We start from the raw sequence: 19487 nt of genomic DNA on the forward strand, positions 1-19487 counted from the left end.
CCTTTGTCCGTTGATTCGTTTGCAAATATTTTCTCCCATTCTGAGGGTTGTCTTTTTGTCTTGTTTATAGTTTCCTTTGCTGTACAAAAGCTTTTAAGTTTCATTAGGTCCCATTTGTTTAATTTTGTTCTTATTTCCATTTCTCTAGGAAGTGGGTCAAAAAAGATCTTGCTGTGATTTATGTCAAAGAGTGTTCTTCCTATGTTTTCCTCTAAGAGTTTTATACTGTCTGGCCTTACATTTAGGTGTTTAATCCACTTTGAGTCTATTTTTGTGTATGGTATTAGGGAGTGTTCTAATTTCACTCTTTTACATGTAACTGTCCAGTTTTCCCAGCACCACATATTGAAGAGGCAGTCTTTTCTCCATTGTATATTCTTGCCTCCTTTATCAAAGATAAGGTGACCGTATGTGCGTGGGTTTATCTCTGGGCTTTCTATGCTGTTCCATTGATCTATATTTCTGTTTTTGTGCCAGTACCATACTGTCTTGATTACTGTAGCTTTGTAGTATAGTCTGAAGTCAGGGAATCTGATTCCTCCAGCTCTGTTTTTCTTTCTCAAGATTGCTTTTGCTATTCAGGCTCTTTTGTGTTTCCATACAAATTTGTGAAATTTTTTGTTCTAGTTCTGTGAAAAATGTCATTGATCATTTGATACGGATTGCATTGAATCTGTAGATTGCTTTCGGTACTATAGTCATTTTCACAATGTTGAGTCTTCCAATCCAAGAACATGGTATATCTCTCCATGTGTTTGTATCATCTTTAATTTCTTTCATCAGTGTCTTATAGTTTTCTTCATACAGGTCTTTTGTCTCCTTAGTAGGTTTATTCTTAGGTATTTTATTCTTTTTGTTGCAATGGTAAATGGGAGTGTTTCCTTAATTTCTCTTTCAGATTTTTCATCATTAGTGTATAGGAATACAGGAGAGTTCTGTGCATTAATTTTGTATCCTGCTACTTTACCAAATTCATTGATTAACTCTAGTAGTTTTCTGGTAGCGTCTTTAGGATTCTCTATATATACTGTCATGTCATCTGCAAGCAGTGACAGTTTTACCTCTTCTTTTACAATTTGTATTCCTTTTATTTCTTTTTCTTCTCTGATTGCTGTGTCTAGGACTTCCACAACTATGTGGAGTAATAGTGGTGAGAGTGGACATCCTTGTCTTGTTCCTGATCTTAGAGGAATGCCTTCAGTTTTTAACCATTGAGAATGATGTTTGCTGTGGGTTTGTCATGTATGGACTTTATTATTTTAAGTAGGTTCCCTCTATGCCCACTTTCTGGAGAGTTTTCATCATAAATGGGTGTTGAATTTTGTCAAAAGTCTTTTCTGCATCTATTGAGATGATCATATGGATTTATTCTTCAGTTTGTTAATATGGATTATCACATTGATTGATTTGCATATACTGAAGAATCCTTGCATCCCTTGGATAAATCCCAATTGATCATGGTGTATGATCCATAAATGTTTGTTAGATTCTGTTTGCTAGTATTTTGTTGAGGATTTTTGCATCTATATTTACCAGTGATAGTGGTCTGGAATTTTCTTTTTTTGTAGTATCTTTGTCTGGTTTTGGTGTCTGGTGGCCTCATAGAATGAGTTTGGGAGTATTCCTTCCTCTGCAATTTTTTGGAAAAGTTTGAGAAGGATGGGTGTTAGCTCTTCTCTAAATGTTTGATAGAATTCACCTGTGAAGCCATCTGGTCCTGGACTTTTGTTTGTTGGAAGATTTTAAATCACAGTTTCAATTTCATTACTTGTGATTGATCTGTTCATATTTTCTATTTCTTCCTGGTTCAGTCTTGGAAGGTTATACCTTTTTATGAATTTCTCCGTTTCTTCCAGGTTGTCCATTTTATTGGCATAGAGTTGCTTGTAGTAGTCTCTTATGATGCTTTTTTCTGCAGTGTCCATTGTAACTTCTCCTTTTTCATTCCTAATTTTATTGCTTTGAGTCCTCTGCCTCTTTTTCTTGATGAGTCTGGCTAAAGGTTTATAAATTTTGTTTATCTTCTCAAAGAAGCCGCTTTTAATTTTATTGATCTTTGCTATTGTTTTCTTTGTTTCTATTTCATTTATTTCTGCTCTGATCTTTATGATTTCTTTCCTTCTACTAACTTTGTGTTTTGTTTGTTCTTCTTTCTCTAGCTCCTTTAGGTGTAAGGTTAGATTGCTTATTTGAGATTTTTCTTGTTTCTTGAGGTAGGATTGTATTGCTATAAACTTCCCTCTTAGAACTGCTTTTGCTGCATCCCATAGGTTTTGGATCATCATGTTTTCATTGTCATTTGTTTCTAGGTATTTTTTGATTTCCTCTGTGATTTTGTCAGTGATCTCTTAGTTATTTAGTAACATATTGTTTAGCCTGTATGTGTTTATGTTTTTCAGGTTTTCTTTTCCCTGTAATACATTTCTAATCTCATAGAGTTGTGGTCAGAAAAGATGCTTGATATGATTTCAATTTTCTTAAATTTACCGAGGCTTGATTTGTGACCCAATATGTGATCTGTCCTGGAGACTGTTCCGTGTTCACTTGAGAAGAAAGTGTAATCTGCTGTTTTCAGATGGAATGTCCTATTAATATCAATTAAATCTATCTAGTCTATTGTGTCATTTAAAGCTTGTGTTTCCTTATTAATTCTCTGTCTGGATGATCTGTCCATTGGTGTAAGTGAGGTGTTAAAATCCCCCACTATTATTGTGTTACTGTCGATTTCCTCTTTTATAGCTGTTAGCAGTTGCCTTATGTATTGAGGTGCTCCTATGTTGGGCACATATATATTTATAATTATTGTATCTTCTTTATGGATTAATCCCTTGATCATTATGGAGTGTTCTTCCTTGTCTCTTGTAACATTGTTTATTTTAAGGTCTATTTTATCTGATAATGAGTATTGCTACTCCAGCTTACTTTTCCTTTCCGTTTTCATGGAATATCTTTTTCCATCCCCTCACTTTCAGTCTGTATGTGCCCATAGGTCTGAAGTGGGTCTCTTGTAGACAGCATATGTATGGGTCTTGTTTTTGTATCCATTCAGTGAGCCTGTGTCTTTTGGTTGGAGCATTTAGTCCATTCACATTTAATTATCAATATGTATGTTCCTATTACCATTTTCTTAATTGTTTTGGGTTTGTTTTTGTAGGTCCTTTTGTTCTCTTGTGTTTCCCATTTAGAGAAGTTCCTTTAGCATTTGTTGTAGAGTTGGTTTGGTGGTGCTGAAATCTCTTAGCTTTGCTTGTCTGTAAAGCTTTTGACTTCTCCATTGAATCTGAATGAGATCCTTGCTGGGTAGAGTAATCTTGGTTGTAGATTCTTCCCTTTCATCACTTTAAGTATATCATGCCACTCCCTTCTGGCTTGTAGAGTTTCTGCTGAGAAATCAGCTGTTAACTTATGGGAGTTCCCTTGTATTTTGTTTGTTGTTGTTCGCTTTTCGCTTTTAATAATTTTACTTTGTCTTTAATTCTTGTCAATTTGATTACTGTGTGTCTCGGCATGCTTCTCCTTGGGTTTATCCTAGCTGGGACTCTGCCCTTCCTTGACTTGGGTGGCTGTTTACTTTCCCATGTTAGGGAACTTTTCGACTATAATCTCTTTAAATATTTTATCAGGTCCTTTCTCTGTTCTCCTTCTGGGACCCCTATGATGCAAATGTTGGTTCGTTTAATGTTGTCCCAGAGGTCTCTTAGGGTGTCCTCATTTCTTTCATTATTTTTCTTTATTCTGTTCTCTGCTAGTGATTTCCACCATTCTGTCTTCCAGGTCACTTATCCGTTCTTCTGCCTCAGTTATTCTGCTATTGATTCCTTCTAGTGTAGTTTCCATTTCAGTTATTCTATTGTTCATCTCTGTTTGTTTGTTCTTTAATTCTTCTAGGTCTTTGTTAAACATTTCTTGCATTTTCTTGATCTTTGCCTCCGTTTTTTTTCCCGAGGTCCTGGATCATCTTCACTATCATTATTCTGAATTCTCTTTCTGGAAGGTTGCCTATCTCCATTTCATTTAGTTGTTTTTCTGGTGTTTTATCTTGTCCCTTCATCTGGTACATAGTCCTCTGCCTTTTCATTTTGTCTGTCTTTCTGTGAATGTGGTTTTCTTTCCACAGGCTGCAGGATTGTAGTTGTTTTTGCTTCTGCTGTCTGCCCTCTGGTGGATGAGGCTATCTCTGGACATTCAGAGGAGACTCCTGTGGGTCATGCCTTAGTGAAAGCAGCCAGGGGAAACAAAGGCCTGTCTTGTGTTAGTGTTGGAGGGTCTGCTGCAGAGGCAGGTCCAATTATTTTATATTGATATTTTAGTGAAGTATTAATAAATCTTCCCATTCTTAAAAATAAACATTACAATTAGTATATATTTAGTAATCAATTGTGTAGATAAAGCATCAGATTGATATATTGTTTATTTGGATTTAATTGATTCTTCTAAAGGACCAAAATGTATTGTATATGAGTTAAATATTTTTTAAACTTTATAGTGGCTGTAGTTAGTACAAGGAAAAAGACAGATCTTAAGTTTAAAAACCTTTTACTTGACTTAATTTGAATAGCTTAGGTTCTCAACAGCAACTCCACACATATGTAGGCAGTACTGCTTCAGATAAATTTGTTGGATTTTTTGGTAGAAAATGAGAGTTAAATTAATGTAACACTAAGAGAAATGCAACTTTATTCACTATTTTCCTGACTGATGAAAAGGTATTAAGAACTCACAAATGGAGTGCTTTTAAAGGATAAACAATTTCAGAGGTCTTCACACATTGATTTTCTCTATATCTTAAAACTTCTCTAATAACATGCTTCACTAAAATTTTCATTTATTGTCTAGCTCCAAGGATAATGGAAGCTGATTTGCTAAATATACAGTAGAATTTTTTTTTAACTGCACCAAAGGCATATCCTAGCTCTGTTAAAGGGCCTTCACCACAGTCAATATAAAAGCACAAAAAGTCCCATCAGTTTAATAATAATAAAACCCCAAAAATGGAAAACTGAGGGGGTAAGGAAGAGGCCCCTGGGCCAGGGGTATGGGGAGCCCTGCTCATGGCACCAGGCCTGGCCACAGGGCTCCCCTGGTATTGCTGTTGCTACAAGGTTGGGGGTCAGCAATTATCCTGTGGGAGCCATCGTTCACCTGGGTTGAGGACCCTTACTTCTTCTGGGGTGTGCTTAGCTTCTGCATGCCCCGGATCTTGCTCAGCAGGCCAGAGATGAAGGCCTCAGTGGGTTTGTAACAGTCAACCAGCAGCTCCTTGACCCTGGCAGCTTGGGTGTCATCACTCTCCATGTCCAGGAGTTCATCCACATCAATCTCCAGCTCCAGGATCTCCTCTTCCTGGCAGTCGTAGAGGTGATATCGATTGATATCATAGAAATCAATGGATATTTCCTTACCATATTTCATAAAAATAATTATATATTTTTATACATCTAGATATGTATGTGTATATATATTAAATATATATGAAATAGAGACATAATGCAAATTTGGCAAAATATTGACCATTGTTGAGTCTGAGTAAAGAATATATGGGAGTTCATTGTACTAGTCTTGCAACTTTCTGTAATTTTAAAAATTTATTTATTTTTTATTTTTGGCTGAATTGGGTCTTCATTGCTGCATGTGGGCTTTCTCTAGCTGCGGCGAGCAGGGGCCACTCTTCATTGTGGTGCGTGGGCTTACTGCGGTGGCTTCTTTTGCTGTGGAGCACGGGCTCCAGGCATGCGGGCTCATTAGTTGTGGCCCGCGGGCTCCAGAGCGCAGGCTCAGCAGTTGTGGCACACGGGCTTAGCCGCTCCACGGCATGTGGTATCTTCCCAGACCAGGGCTCGAACCTGTGTCTCCTGCATTGGCAGGCGGATTCTTAACCACCGCACCACCGGGGAAGCCCACCTTCTGTAATTTTTACATTATATCAAAATAAAATATTGTACAATTCACTATTTCTGAATAATAGAGATGAAAAATTGGCTAAAGAATGTCATTTTCTGTGTCTAATCCTTTTTAACCAAGTTACTGTAATAGTTTTTTAATATGGTAGTTCTTGTTACAACTACAATTAATTGTTACAATTACTGCCATTTATAAAGTATATTTCAGTGATGGCACATTTATACAGTGTTATCTCACTGATTTTTCACAAAACAACCTGAAAGGGGGATAGAGTTACAATCCCATTTTATACAAGAGGAAACTGAGCCTTCTAGGAGTAAAATGGTTTGCCCAAGTTGACAAGGGCAGTAAGTGATGGATTCAAGACAAAGATTCATGTCTCTGTCTCCCTTGCTGTCTCAAATCTTTCCTCCACTGCATCCATCTAACCCCAAAGACATGAGTTTTTCTATACTTTTGCTTAAATGTGAGGATTATATCCTAGGCTTCTTTTGTATTCCCATAGCACAATATGTAGCTTGCACATCACAAACAATCAATAATACTTGTTGAGTTAAATTACAATGTAGTATGAATAAATAAAAAGGGAAAGAGAAAAGAATAAGTCTGTGCTTAAATAGTTCCCTACATATATTGATTCTCTTTGTCTTAATTTTCACATAAAGAGTAAAATTTATTAGCTGACACAATGAAAAATTTAGGTAAATGAATATGAGTGATTGATTATATAAGGGTAGTATTGCAAATGTAAACAAAATATTTGACTAGTATTTTTAACTTTCAGGTGGGAATTTTATTGATGGTAAGTTCAATAAAGAGGGGGAAAAATACCAAGATGCTGTGTTTTTCATACTCTGTCTATTCTGAAAAGTGTTGGCCTAGATATAGTGCAGTTGACATCATGTAATTTATATGTTCATAAATCCTCCAGTACATGAAGTACCTTCAATCAATGACCATTGCCTAAAGGATGAGGTATATTTTTCCTGAATACACATTTTATTGAACTATAACATGCATAGAGAAATTGTGCAAATAATAGGTGTCCAGCTGTATAGATTTTTACACAGTGCACTTACCTGTTAACAGAACCTCAGAAGTCCCCATCATGTTCCTTTCCAGTCACTACTTAATCCCTCTGATAAAGTTACTCACTATTTTGACTTCTAACACGATATAATACTTTTGCCTGTTGTGGAGCTTCATTTACATCAAACCATAGAATACATTCTATTTTGTGCTGGGTTTCTTTCATTGAACATTATTTTTCTTAGATATTACCCACATAGTCTATTCATTCTCATTACAATATTATGTTCCAATGTACAAATATGCCACTATTTATTTATTCATTTTACTATTGAGGTATATTTGGGTAGTTTCCAATTTTAGGCTATTAAAGTGGTGCTATGAATGTTCTTATACACGTTTCAGTGGATATATATGTACACATATCTGTCATGGATATACCCAAGGAGTGGACTTACTAAGTCATAGAGATGCATATGTTCAGTTTAGTAGATATTACAAACTAGTTTTCCAAAGTGATTATACCAGTTACCTCGCCCATCAACAGTGTATACAAGTTCCAATTGCTCCACGTCTCTACCAACTTGCTATTGCCTGTCTTTTTCATTCTAGCCATTTTGATAGGCGTGTAATGATAATTAAAATTGTAGTTTAATTTCTGCTTTCCCGATGACTAAGACAGTGAAATACTTTTTCATAAGGTTTTTGGCCATTTGGCTATTTCTTTTGTGAATGACCTTTTCAATCTTTTGTCCATTTTTTTAATTGAGCTCTCTGACATTTTCTTAAAAATCTTAAGCTCTTTATATATTGTAGATATTAGCCTTTTGTTGAATATTTGTATTGCAAATATTTTCTCAGTCTATGACTTGCTTTTTTACTCTCTTAATAATGTCTTTTCTTTATTGACGTGTAGTTGATTTACAATATTATGTTAGTTTCAGGTGTACAGCTTAGTGATTCAGTATTTTCACAGATTATACTTCATTAAAAGTTATTACAAGATAATGGCTATAATTCCCTGTGCTATACAATATATCCTTGTTGCTTATCTATTTTATAGTAGTTTGTATCTCTTAATCTCATTCCTCTGATATGCCTCTCCCCCCTTCCCTCTTCCTTTGGGTAACCACTAGTTTGTTTTCTAAATTTGTGAGTCTTTTTCTGTTTTGCATATACATTCACTTGTGTTATTTTTTTAGATTCCACGTGTATGTGACTTATTTTACTAAGCATAGTATTTTCTAGGTTCATCTATGTTGCTGCAAATAGCAGAATTCCATTCTTTTTATAGCTGAGAAATATTATATTGTATATATATACCACATCTTCTTTATCTGTTTGTCTTTTGATGGACACTTGGGTTGCTTCTATGTCTTGGCTATTGTAAAAATGCTGCTAAGAACATGGGGTGCATGTATCTTTCTGAATTAGAGTTTTCATCTTTTCTGAATATATGCCCAGGAGTGGGATTGCTGGATCATATGGTAGTTCTACTTTTAGTTTTTTGAGGAACCTTCATACTGTTTTCCATAGTGGCTGCACTAATTTACATTCCCACCAACAATGTACAAGGGTTCCCTTTTCTCGACATCCTCACCAACATTTTTTATTTGTAGACTTTTTGATGATAGCCATTCTGACAGCTGTGACGTGGTACCTTGTTTTTATTTTCATTTCTATAATAATTAGCATAGTTGAGCAGCTTTTCATGTGCCTGTTGGCTATCTGTATGTCTCCTTTGAAAAATGTCTATTCAGGTCTTCTACCCATTTTTTGATTGTGTTGTTTGGTGTTTTTTTGTTGTTGTTTTGTTTTGATGTTGAGTTGTATGAGCTTTTTATATATTTTGTATATCAACCCCTTGTTAGTCATATCATTAGCAAATATTTTCTCCCATTCAGTAGATTTTTTTCATTTTTGTCAGTGGTTCCCCTTGCTGTGCAAAGGCTTTAAGTTTACTTAGGTCCCATTTATGTATCTTTGCTTTTATTTCTTTTGCCTTAGAAGACAGAGCCAATAAAATATTGCTACAATTTATGTCAAAGTGTGTTCTGCCTATGTTCTCTTCTAGGAGCTTTATGGTTTCTCGTCTTCTTTTTATAGAAATATTCTACTTATTTTCTTTATTTTTGTTTGTTTGCCTTTTGCTTGTTTTTATTTTTTAATTTTTTAAATCCATTTTGAGTTTATTTTTCTTTATGGTGTGAGGAAATGTTCTAATCTCACTGTTTTACATGTAGCTGTCCAGTTTTCCCAGCACCACTTGTTAAAGAGACTGTCCTTTCTCCATAATATATTCTTGCCTCCTTTGTTGTAGATTAATTGACCATAGGTGTGTGGGCTTATTCCTGGGCTTTGTATCCTGTTCCACTGATCTGTGTGTCTGTTTTTGTGCCAGTACCAGGCTGTTTAGATTACTGTAGTTTTGTAGTATCTTCTGAAGTCTGAAAGTGTGATACCTCCAGCTTTGTTCTTTTTTTTCTCAAGATTGCTTTGGCTATTCTGAGTCTTTTGTGGTTTCATATGAATTTAGGATTATTTGTTCTAGTTCTGTGAAAAATGTCATGGTATTTTGATAGGGATTGTTTTAAACCTGTAGATTGCTTTGGGTAGTATGGCCATTTTAACATGTCATTTAATGATTTCTTTTGAAAAATAGAGGTTCTCAATTTAAACAGTGCGATTTATCAATAACCTCCTTTATTAGTAGTACTGTTTTTGTCCTCTTTAATTAATCTTTGCCTACCCAAGATTATGAAAATAATCTCTTATGTTTTCTTCTAAAAGCTTTATTGTTTACCTTTCTATTTTAGACCTACAATCCATCTGAAACTCATTTTTTGTGTATCAACCCCCTTGATGAAGTCGTATGATGTAATAAAAAGATCTTTTATTCTCTAAGCTCAGACAGATCTGGAGACTATAACAGAAATATGTAGAAGTGTATGCCCAAGAATACACAAAGCATAGTTTTTAAAAACCATATTAAATGATGACATTAATTTTATTGGCATGGAAAACTGTTGAGTGAAAGGAGTGGGTTATAGAACATAAAGCATTTATACAAATTGTATGCACACATATATTTTAGATACATAAATTCATACAGTGATATCCTGAAGGGTAATCAGGCATAGTTTAACAACATATCTGTGAATCATGGGATTTATGGTAATCGGTATTTTTCTTTGAACTTTTCTGTATTGTTTGAATTTTTTTCAGTGAGTATGTATCTTCATTTCCAGAATAAACATGAAAAATCATTCTTATTTAAATACAAGTACATAGGGGAGAAGAGTTATCCAGAGGTACCCATAATAACCTTTTGGATCTTTTCATTCAGTCATTTTTCTTGGCATAGATGGTGGCTGTTTTATCCTTTAATAAAAATTGTACTTCCTATTTAATTAGATTTCTGAATCTGGTACAAGTCTGGCCTGAGGGGGAGAGAGGCTAGAACAAAAGAACTCCTTGTGTCCAGTAAATAGATTTATTTCTGTAACGAAAAATGATTCATGATAAGATGTATCACTTTTATGGTTTATCTACATGCTTTATGAAAGAAGGAACCAATCCCTCCATATCTTTGCATGTTGATTAGTAGAGTCAGTTCAGCTGTATGTTCTTTGCCTTCATGTCAAAAACAAATCAGTATATAAAATTCTTTGGTCCACTGCAAATTTTCCTCTCACGACTCTGTAGATGTTGTTTAGTTATCCCATAGCCTCTAGGGAATGGAAGGATCACAGGTCAGCCTGCTTTAAATAATTTTATATACTTGCTTTTCTGTTTATAAGCCTAAAAGATTTTTTTCCTTTATTTTGTCTTTCAAACATTTTGGCAGATGTGTCTATTCATTAGTACCTAGATGTGAGTAACTCTTCACTAGTAGAGAATTTCTTAACTTCATACTTGCTTTCCTCTCTCTCCCACTAAAAGATTGTTCTCTTTAATTATGCATCTTATTATTGATTCTGTTCCATTTGTTTGACTTTTTTTTTTTTTTTCTCCTTATGTTGGATCTCTCCTCTCTAGTCGTAGAGATCAAGATCCTATGTTACCCGACCCTGGCTTCTCTCTGAAATAAGCTCACACCACTCGCAATTACTCACTCTGCTTTAGCCACACTGGCTTCCTTGCATCTCCTTGAACTTGTCAAGGACACTCTTTGGCTCCAGGGCCACTTCACTTGCTATGTTTTCTACCTGAAATGCTCCTTCCAGAAGAAGGCTGCATGGTTTGCTCTCTGACTTCATTCAGTTCTGCTTTCATGTCGCCTCATTAGAGAGCTTCCCTTAGTGGCCTATTGAAAAAAATGTATGCTCAGCTCATCTGCTCCCTTACCCTGCATTTTATTTTTCCAGAACACTTACACTACTTCTCATTATATTGAGTGGTTTTTATTGTCTGCCTCTCCTCACTATATTATAAATTCCAAAATTGCAGGAATGCTCTGTTTTCTTCTTTGCTGTACTTTCAGTATGCAGCATGGTACCTGGTTCATAGTACATAATCAGTAGATATGTTGCACAAGTGAATGAAATCCACATTTTGGTCCTAAGTACTAACTTTCATGGAAATACTCTGTACTACCTCTATTGCTAGGACTGCTAGGCCTATGTATAAAAGTACAATGTAAGTGAAACTTGTTTTTGTTTATTTTTTATACCCTTGCTCCATGGCTTGTCAATTAATGCCAATAGCTTCTTTGGGTGCCCGTATTTTACCATTATGTTTCAGCCTGTTGGCCAGCTCTCTTTTTAAAAATAATTTCACATCTCATCCCGTTATTTTTATATTATTATTTTTTATACATCGTTATTGGAGTATAATTTCCTTTGCTGTGGAAAAGCTTTTAAGTTTCATTAGGTCCCATTTGTTTATTTTTGTTTTTATTTCCATTTCTCTAGGAGGTGGGTCAAAAAGGATCTTGCTGTGATTTATGTCATAGAGTGTTCTGCCTATGTTTTCCTCTAAGAGTTTGATAGTGTCTGGCCTTACATTTAGGTCTTTAATCCATTTTGAGTTGATTTTTGTGTATGGTGTTAGGGAGTGTTCTAATTTCATTCTTTTACATGTAGCTGTCCAGTTTTCCCAGAACCATATTGAAGAGGCTCTCTTTTCTCCATTGTATATTCTTGCCTCCTTTATCAAAAATAAGGTGACCATACATGCATGGGTTTATCTCTGTGCTTTCTATCCTGTTCCATTGATCTATATTTCTGTTTTTGTGCCAGTACCATACTGTCTTGATTACTGTAGCTTTGTAGTATAGTCTGAAGTCTGTCTCATCCCATTTTTTTCCTTATAACTATCCATCTCTAGTTTCCTAGCACCAGATTATGTGGTCCTGACTTCATACCACTTCCTGAATTTTCAAGGTCTATGACTCAGACAAATCATGCAGAATTCTTCCAAGTCTAATATAAATGGTATGCTCTTCCTTCTGAGTATTATGGAAGAGCAGCTTCACACTCTGGCTTGCCTGTAAAACACTTCACAGATGTAGCAGTCTGTGTCGTAGATGAAGATTATAGAGGAAATGTTGGTGTTGTACTGTTTAATTTTGGCAAAGAAACATTTGAAGTCAAAAGGGTGATTGAATTGCACAGCTCATTTGTGAACAGGTTTCTTATCCAGAAACAGAGGAAGTTCAAGTTTTGGATGATGCTGAAAGGGGTTCAAGGGGTTTTGGTTCCAGTGGGAATAGCCAGTCTTTTTTGAAACCCAGCAGTCTAGATTTGTGGGGGTTGTAGATCTACACCAGAATTCTAAGCAGATATATCAGAGTGTATGGCTGTGAAGTATGTCTGACCTCACATCACTTCTGGTTTAGTTTACCAGGGAGCCTTGTTTCATTCTGGGATTCTGCTGAGATACTTGTTTTAATTTTGAGTTGGACTGCCAGCTACAAGTACAATGCTGCTTCTAGCATCAGTTTCAGTGGTCATGGAGTAAGGCAATATTTTACTAATATTGCTTGGCTTTTTTTCCTAGTGTTTTGCTAAGGCTTAGTTACCAGAAATGTTTCATGAAAGAAACTTCCATATCTTCTTTCTTACCCTACAAAAATTAATGATATTTTTTCCTTCATTGTCATTGAATCTTAAGAAAGTTGACTACAATAATTGATTACTATGGCTAATCTTTTGTTTGCTAATTTCCTTCTCTGGAAGACTCACATTGGTCCAAATTACTTTTTGCTAACATATTATTATGTATAGTCCATTATTTTTTCATTTTTATTTTATTACTCCAAGCTTTATTACCTTGTAAGTATAATACCTTACTTTGGCAGCCAGAATTTTACATGATATCTCACCTCCAAAGATGTGCTGATATTACAAAACCTTTATAGAGCTGCTCTAAAATGGAAAATTGTAATTCTTATTTTCTCTCTCTCCCTCTCTCTCTCTTCTCCCCTCCCCCTCTCTCTCTGCCTTTCTCTTTTTGCTTCTAGTTACATGGATTGGCATTCTCAGTATATGAAAAAGAGCCCATGATCTCCATCTGTATATTGTTAATATGCATTTATGCTTACCTTTGATAGATGTTTATATGTGTGTATAATCTGTAAAAGTCTGATACATATTTATTTTTACAATCACACTTTCTGAGTGATAAGGTTTGGGGTTTGTGAGCACATAGTATCTTACAAACCATCATGTGCATTGACCCCCTAATGCTGACTCTTTATTTGGTATTCCTTCCAAACCTTCCATATCATCACCTCTTAGAGATAGAGCAGCCTGTCAAACACTTAGAGGGATGTTTAAGAGAGCCCTACAGAATTGAACTACCAACTCTAGGAAAACACAGAGTGTTTATGCAATAAAATGGTGTCATAGATTAAGAACTGGAAAGTGACACTGTGATGATTGATGGCAGCAAATTTGCTTTTGGCATGAGAATGGATTGAGGGTATGTCACCCCTATCCTGTAAATCGATACATAATTGTTCATAAAATCCCATGCATACACTAACTTTCAGAAGAAGATATATTATTTTAAAGTAAATGCTGGTAAACACCATCTAAAGGCAAATAGGAATAGTCTTCTAAGTTGCCGAGCTTTTTCCTTGTACAATTTTAATGAAGCATTTTTATTCTGGTAGTAAAATATTCTTCTCATTGAAATTCAAAGATTAATTTTTAAATATCTTTATTGGAGTATAATTGCTTTACAATGATGCATTAGTTTCTGCTGTACAACAAAGTGAATCAGCTATATGTATACATATATCCCCATATCTCCTCCCTCTTGAGCCTCCCTCCTACATTCCCTATCCCACCACTCTAGGTCATCACAAGGCATTGAGCTAATCTCCCTATGCTATGCAGCAGCTTCCCACTAGCCATCTGTTTTACATTTCATAGTGTATATATGTCAATGATACTCTATCACTTCGTCCCAGCTTCCCCTTCAACCTGTGTCCTCAAGTCTGTTCCCTATGTCTGCATCTTTATTCCTGCCCTACCACTAGGTTCATCATTACCGTTTTTTTAGATTCCATATATGTGCATTAGCATACGGTATTTGTTTTTCTCTTTCTGATTTACTTCACTCTGTATGACAGTCTCTAGGTCCATTCATCTCATTACAAATAACTCAGTTTTGTTCCTTTTTATGGCTGAGTAATATACCACTGTATATATGTGCCACATCTTCTTTATCCATTCATCTGTTGATGGACATTTAGGTTGCTTCCATGTCCTGGCTATTGTAAATAGTGCTGCAACGAACATTGTGGTGCATGACTCTTTTTGAATTATGGTTTTCTCAGGGTATATGCCCAGTAGTGGGATTGCTGGGGAATATGGTAGTTCTATTTTTAGTTTTTGAAGGAACCTACATACTGTTCTCCATAGTGGTTGTATCAATTTACATTCCCACCAACAGTGCAAAAGGGTTCCCTTTTCTCCACACCCTCTCCAACATTTATTTTTTGTAGATTTTTTGATGATAGCAATTCTGACTGGTGTGAGGTGATACCTCATTGTAGTATTGATTTGCATTTCTCTAATGATTAGTGATGTTGAGCATCCTTTCATGTGTTTGTTGGCCATCTGTATATCTTCTTTGGAGAGATGTCTATTTAGGTCTTCTGCCCATTTTTGATTGGGTTGTTTGTTTTTTTGATATTGAGCTGCATGAGCTGCTTGTATATTTTAGAAATTAATCCTTTGTCAGGATTCATTTGCAAATATTTTCTCCCATTCTGAGGGTTTTCTTTCATCAAATATTAAATTTTGTAGAAAATTATTATACTGCAGTTCAGAAAATTAATTAAATGGTTTATCTTGTAAATGTAATAAGCAAGTTAAATATTTGTTGCCAAAATTAAAAATGTAGGAGAACTGATGGCTAAATAAATTTGGTTGTTCACATCATATGAGATAAATGCAGTTTTGTGACTGGTCTACAACTAAGCAGAAGATACTTTGGGAGAATTAAAGATAATTTGAAGTGTATCTTTGAATTTGATATTATAATATCTTAAATCAATATTTGGTATGTGGTAGTTAAGATATAATTGTAGTTTATTTGAAATATCTCCTTATAATATATCATTACACATTATGGGAGGAATACATGAAGACATGAGGAAAACAGGCAAATAGATTTTGGAAAATAACAGCTCACTTTATATAAAATCATCCAAGTGGTGATAACTACTCAGAATATAGCTGAGAGACTACAAGTATGAAACGAAGCTGACAGGAAGATTAACTGTAATATTAGTCTCCCTGCAAAATGTATTACTTCTATGATAATTCCTCTCTCAGAGCCTATATACTATTTTCTTAACATGAAACTTCTTAAGTTCTTAAGAAGTCTGATTCACTGATTTCCTACGTGATGGTGGATCAGTTCACAGTGGGGTCTGCTAAAGGTTCTTACATTGATACAGTTCCATAAAGCAAGGGGACAGCCTGACTACATATGTGTGGGGGGGGGGGCGTGTGTGTGGGTGTGTGTGTGTGTGTGAAACAAGAAATTAGAAAGCAAAATAGTTTGGAGGTTAATTAATAAGCACATCTTAACCTTTCAGAAACCTTTGTGTGATGCAACAGAACATAACCCCACGTAGCCAAACTCCATAACAAATGATTTAACACAGTGCCAGATTATTTATTTCTTACCTGTACAAGTCAAAGAAGGTATTTCTGATTGGGTGGCTCTCCTCTGAGAAGTGGCTCAAGGACCCAGATTTCAACCCTCTAGCGGCTCTGTGATCCCCTAGAACCTTGGAATCCTTGGCTGGATCTTCTGCATCTGGCCACAAATGAGGGAAAGGCAAGCACAGCAGATTTCACAGGAGGTGTTTTAGGGCAAGGCTGAAAATAGCATATATTACTTTGGCCCACAAGTCAGTCATAGGCCAACCTATTGCAAGGAAGGTTGGGAAATGTAGTCTGGTTGTATGCCTGGGAGGAAAAGAACTTAGTGTGATAACCATCTAATTAGTTAAACTTGCCACAGATACTGAGGTTCTTGATAATCACCACAAGTCACTGCTGAAAAAAGTTAAATTCTACTTAATATTTTCTACTTAAGAACAAAACAGGTGCACCTTATTATATAGGCGGGTACCATTTCCATTATCAATTGCATTTTTCTTCAGATCAAACCTACCTCACAAACTAACTCAGTAAGCTGAAAACCTCTTGCTATGTCAGCTGAAGTGCATAGTGCATGCAAAGATGTCAATTACTCTGGTTGAATTGGCAAAATGTGACAACAGTTGGTACTGGTCTCTCGTTCCTGCCCACAGAGCTGTAAATATTAGCTGATGGTGCACGAGAGACATGCAACGTAAAAGAATAGAAACTAATTCCCATGAGTGTGAAAGCAATTCTTTTTTTTTTTAACATCTTTATTGGAGTATAATTGCTTTACAATGGTGTATTAGTTTCTGCTTTATAACAGAGTGAATCAGCTATACATATAAATATATCACCATATCTCCTCCCTCTTGTGTCTCTCTCCCACCCTCCCTATCCCACCCCTCTAGGTGGTCACAAAACACTGAGCTGATCTCCCTGTGCTATATGGCTGCTTCCCACAAGCTATCTGTTTTGCATTTGGTACTGTAAATAAGCTCATGCGACTCTCTCACTTCGTCCCAGCATACACTTCCCCCTCCCCATGTCCTCAAGTCCATTCTCTACATCTGCGTCTTTATTCCTGTCCTGCCCCTAGGTTCTTCATGACTTTTTTTTTTTTTTTTTACATTCCATATATATGTGTTAGCATATGGAATCTGTTTTTCTCTTTCTGACTTACTTCACTCTGTATGACAGATTTGAGGTCCATCCACCTCACTACAAATAACTCAATTTCGTTTCTTTTTATGTCTGAGTAATATTCCATTGTATATATGTGCCACATCTTCTTTATCCATTCCTCTGTCGATGGACACTTAGGGTGCTTCCATGTCCTGGCTATTGTAAGTAGAGCTGCAGTGAACATTGTGGTACATGACTCTTTTTGAATTATGGTTTTCTCAGGGTATATGCCCAGTAGTGGGATTGCTGGGTTGTATGGTAGTTCTATTTTTAATTTTTCAAGGAACCTCCATACGGATCTCCATAGTGGCTGTATCAATTTACATTCCCACCAACAGTGCAAGAGGGTTCCCTTTTCTCCACACCCTCTCCATCGTTTACTTTTTGTAGATTTTTTGATGATGGCCATTCTGACTGGTGTGAGAGGATACCTCATTGTAGTTTTGATTTGCATTTCTCTAATGATTAGTGATGTTGAGCATCCTTTCATCTGTTTGTTGGCAATCTGTACATCTTCTCTGGAGAAATGTCTATTTAAGTCTTCTACCCATTTTTGGATTGGGTTGTCTGTTTTTTGATATTGAGCTGCATAAGCTGCTTGTAAATTTGGACATTAATCCTTTGTCAGTTTCCTGTTTTACAAATATTTTCTCCCATTCTGAGGGCTGTCTTTTCGTCTTGTTTATGGTTTCCTCTGCTGTGCAAAAGCTTTTAAGTGTCATTAGGTCCCATTTGTTTATTTTTGTTTTTATTTCCATTTCTCTAGGAGGTGGGTCAAAAAGGATCTTGCTGTGATTTATGTCATAGAGTGTTCTGCCTCTGTTTTCCTCTAAGAATTTTATACTCTCTGGCCTTACATTTAGGTCTTTAATCCATTTTGAGTTTATTTTCGTGTACACTGTTAGGAAGTGTTCTAATTTCATTCTTTTACATGTAGCTCTCCAGTTTTTTCAGCACCACTTATTGAAGAAGCTGTCTTTTCTCGATTGTATATTCTTGCCTCCTTTATCAAAGATAAGCTGACCATATGTGCATGGGCTTATCTCTGTGCTTTCTATCCTGTTCCATTGATCTATATTTCTGTTTTTGTGCCAGTACCATACTGTCTTGATTACTGTAGCTTTGTAGTATAGTCTGAAGTCCAAGAGGCTGATTCTTCCAGCTCCGTTTTTCTTTCTCAAGATTGCTTTGGCTATTCAGGGTCTTTTGTGTTTCCATACAAACTGTAAAATTTTTTGGTCTAGTTCCGTGAAAAATGCCATTGGTAATTTGAACGGTATTGCATTGAATCTGTAAATGGCTTTGGGTTGTATAGTCATTTTCGCAGTGTTGATCCTTCCAATCCAGGGACATGGTATATCTCTCCATCTGTTTGTATCATCTTTAATTTCTTTCATCAGTGTCTTATAGTTTTCTACATACAGGTCTTTTGTCTCCTTAGGTAGGTTTACTCCTAGGTATTTTATTCTTTTTCTTGCAGTGGTAAAGGGGAGTGTTTCCTTAATTTGTCTTTCAGATTTTTCATCATTAGTGTATAGGAATGCAAGAGATTTGTGTGCATTAATTTTGTTTCCTGCTACTTTACCAAATTCATTGATTAGCTCTAGGAGTTTTCTGGTAGCATCTTTAGGATTCTCTATGTATAGTATCATGTCATCTGCAAACAATGACAGTTTTACCTCTTTTTTTCCAATTTGAATTCCTTTTATTTCTTTTTCTTCTCTGATTGCTGTGAATAAAACTTCCAGAACTATGTTGAATAATAGTGGTGAGAGTGGGCAACCTTGTCTTGTTCCTAATCTTAGTGGAAATGGTTTCCATTTTTCACCTTTGAGGACAATCTTGGCTGTGGGCTTGTCATATATGGCCTTTATTATGTTGAGGTAAGTTCCCTCTATGCCTCCTTTCTGGAGGGTTTTTATCATAAATGGGTGTTGAATTTTGTCAAAAGCTTTTTCTGAACATATTGAGATGATCATACAGTTTTTATCCTTCAGTTTGTTAATATGGTATATCACATTGACTGATTTGCATATATTGAAGAATCCTTGCATTCCTGGGATAAACCCCACTTGATCACGGTGTATGATCCTTTTAATGTGCTGTTGGATTCTGTTTGCTAGGATTTTGTTGAGGATTTTTGCATCTATACTCATCAGTGATATTGGCCGGCAGTTTTCTTTCTGTGTGACATATTTTTCTGGTTTTGGTATTAGGGTGATGGTGGCCTCGTAGAATGAGTTTGGGAGTGTTCCTCCTTCTGCT

The 19487-nt window shown here is 35.8% G+C and overlaps 1 protein-coding gene and 1 long non-coding RNA gene across 2 annotated transcripts in view; both read left to right on the forward strand.

Moving 5' to 3' along the window:
• Nucleotides 1-19487, forward strand: part of UNC13C (unc-13 homolog C) — a 774694-nt gene that overhangs the window by 614883 nt on the left and 140324 nt on the right. The window lies entirely within an intron of this gene.
• LOC309654367 lies at nt 5394-8898 on the forward strand. The gene is made up of 2 exons (XR_014260192.1): nt 5394-6453; nt 6795-8898. It is a non-coding gene; the product is annotated as an uncharacterized lncRNA (long non-coding RNA).

The sequence above is a fragment of the Balaenoptera physalus genome (genome assembly GCF_965194825.1).
Source record: "Balaenoptera physalus genome assembly, chromosome: 2".
Lineage (NCBI taxonomy): Eukaryota > Metazoa > Chordata > Mammalia > Artiodactyla > Balaenopteridae > Balaenoptera > Balaenoptera physalus.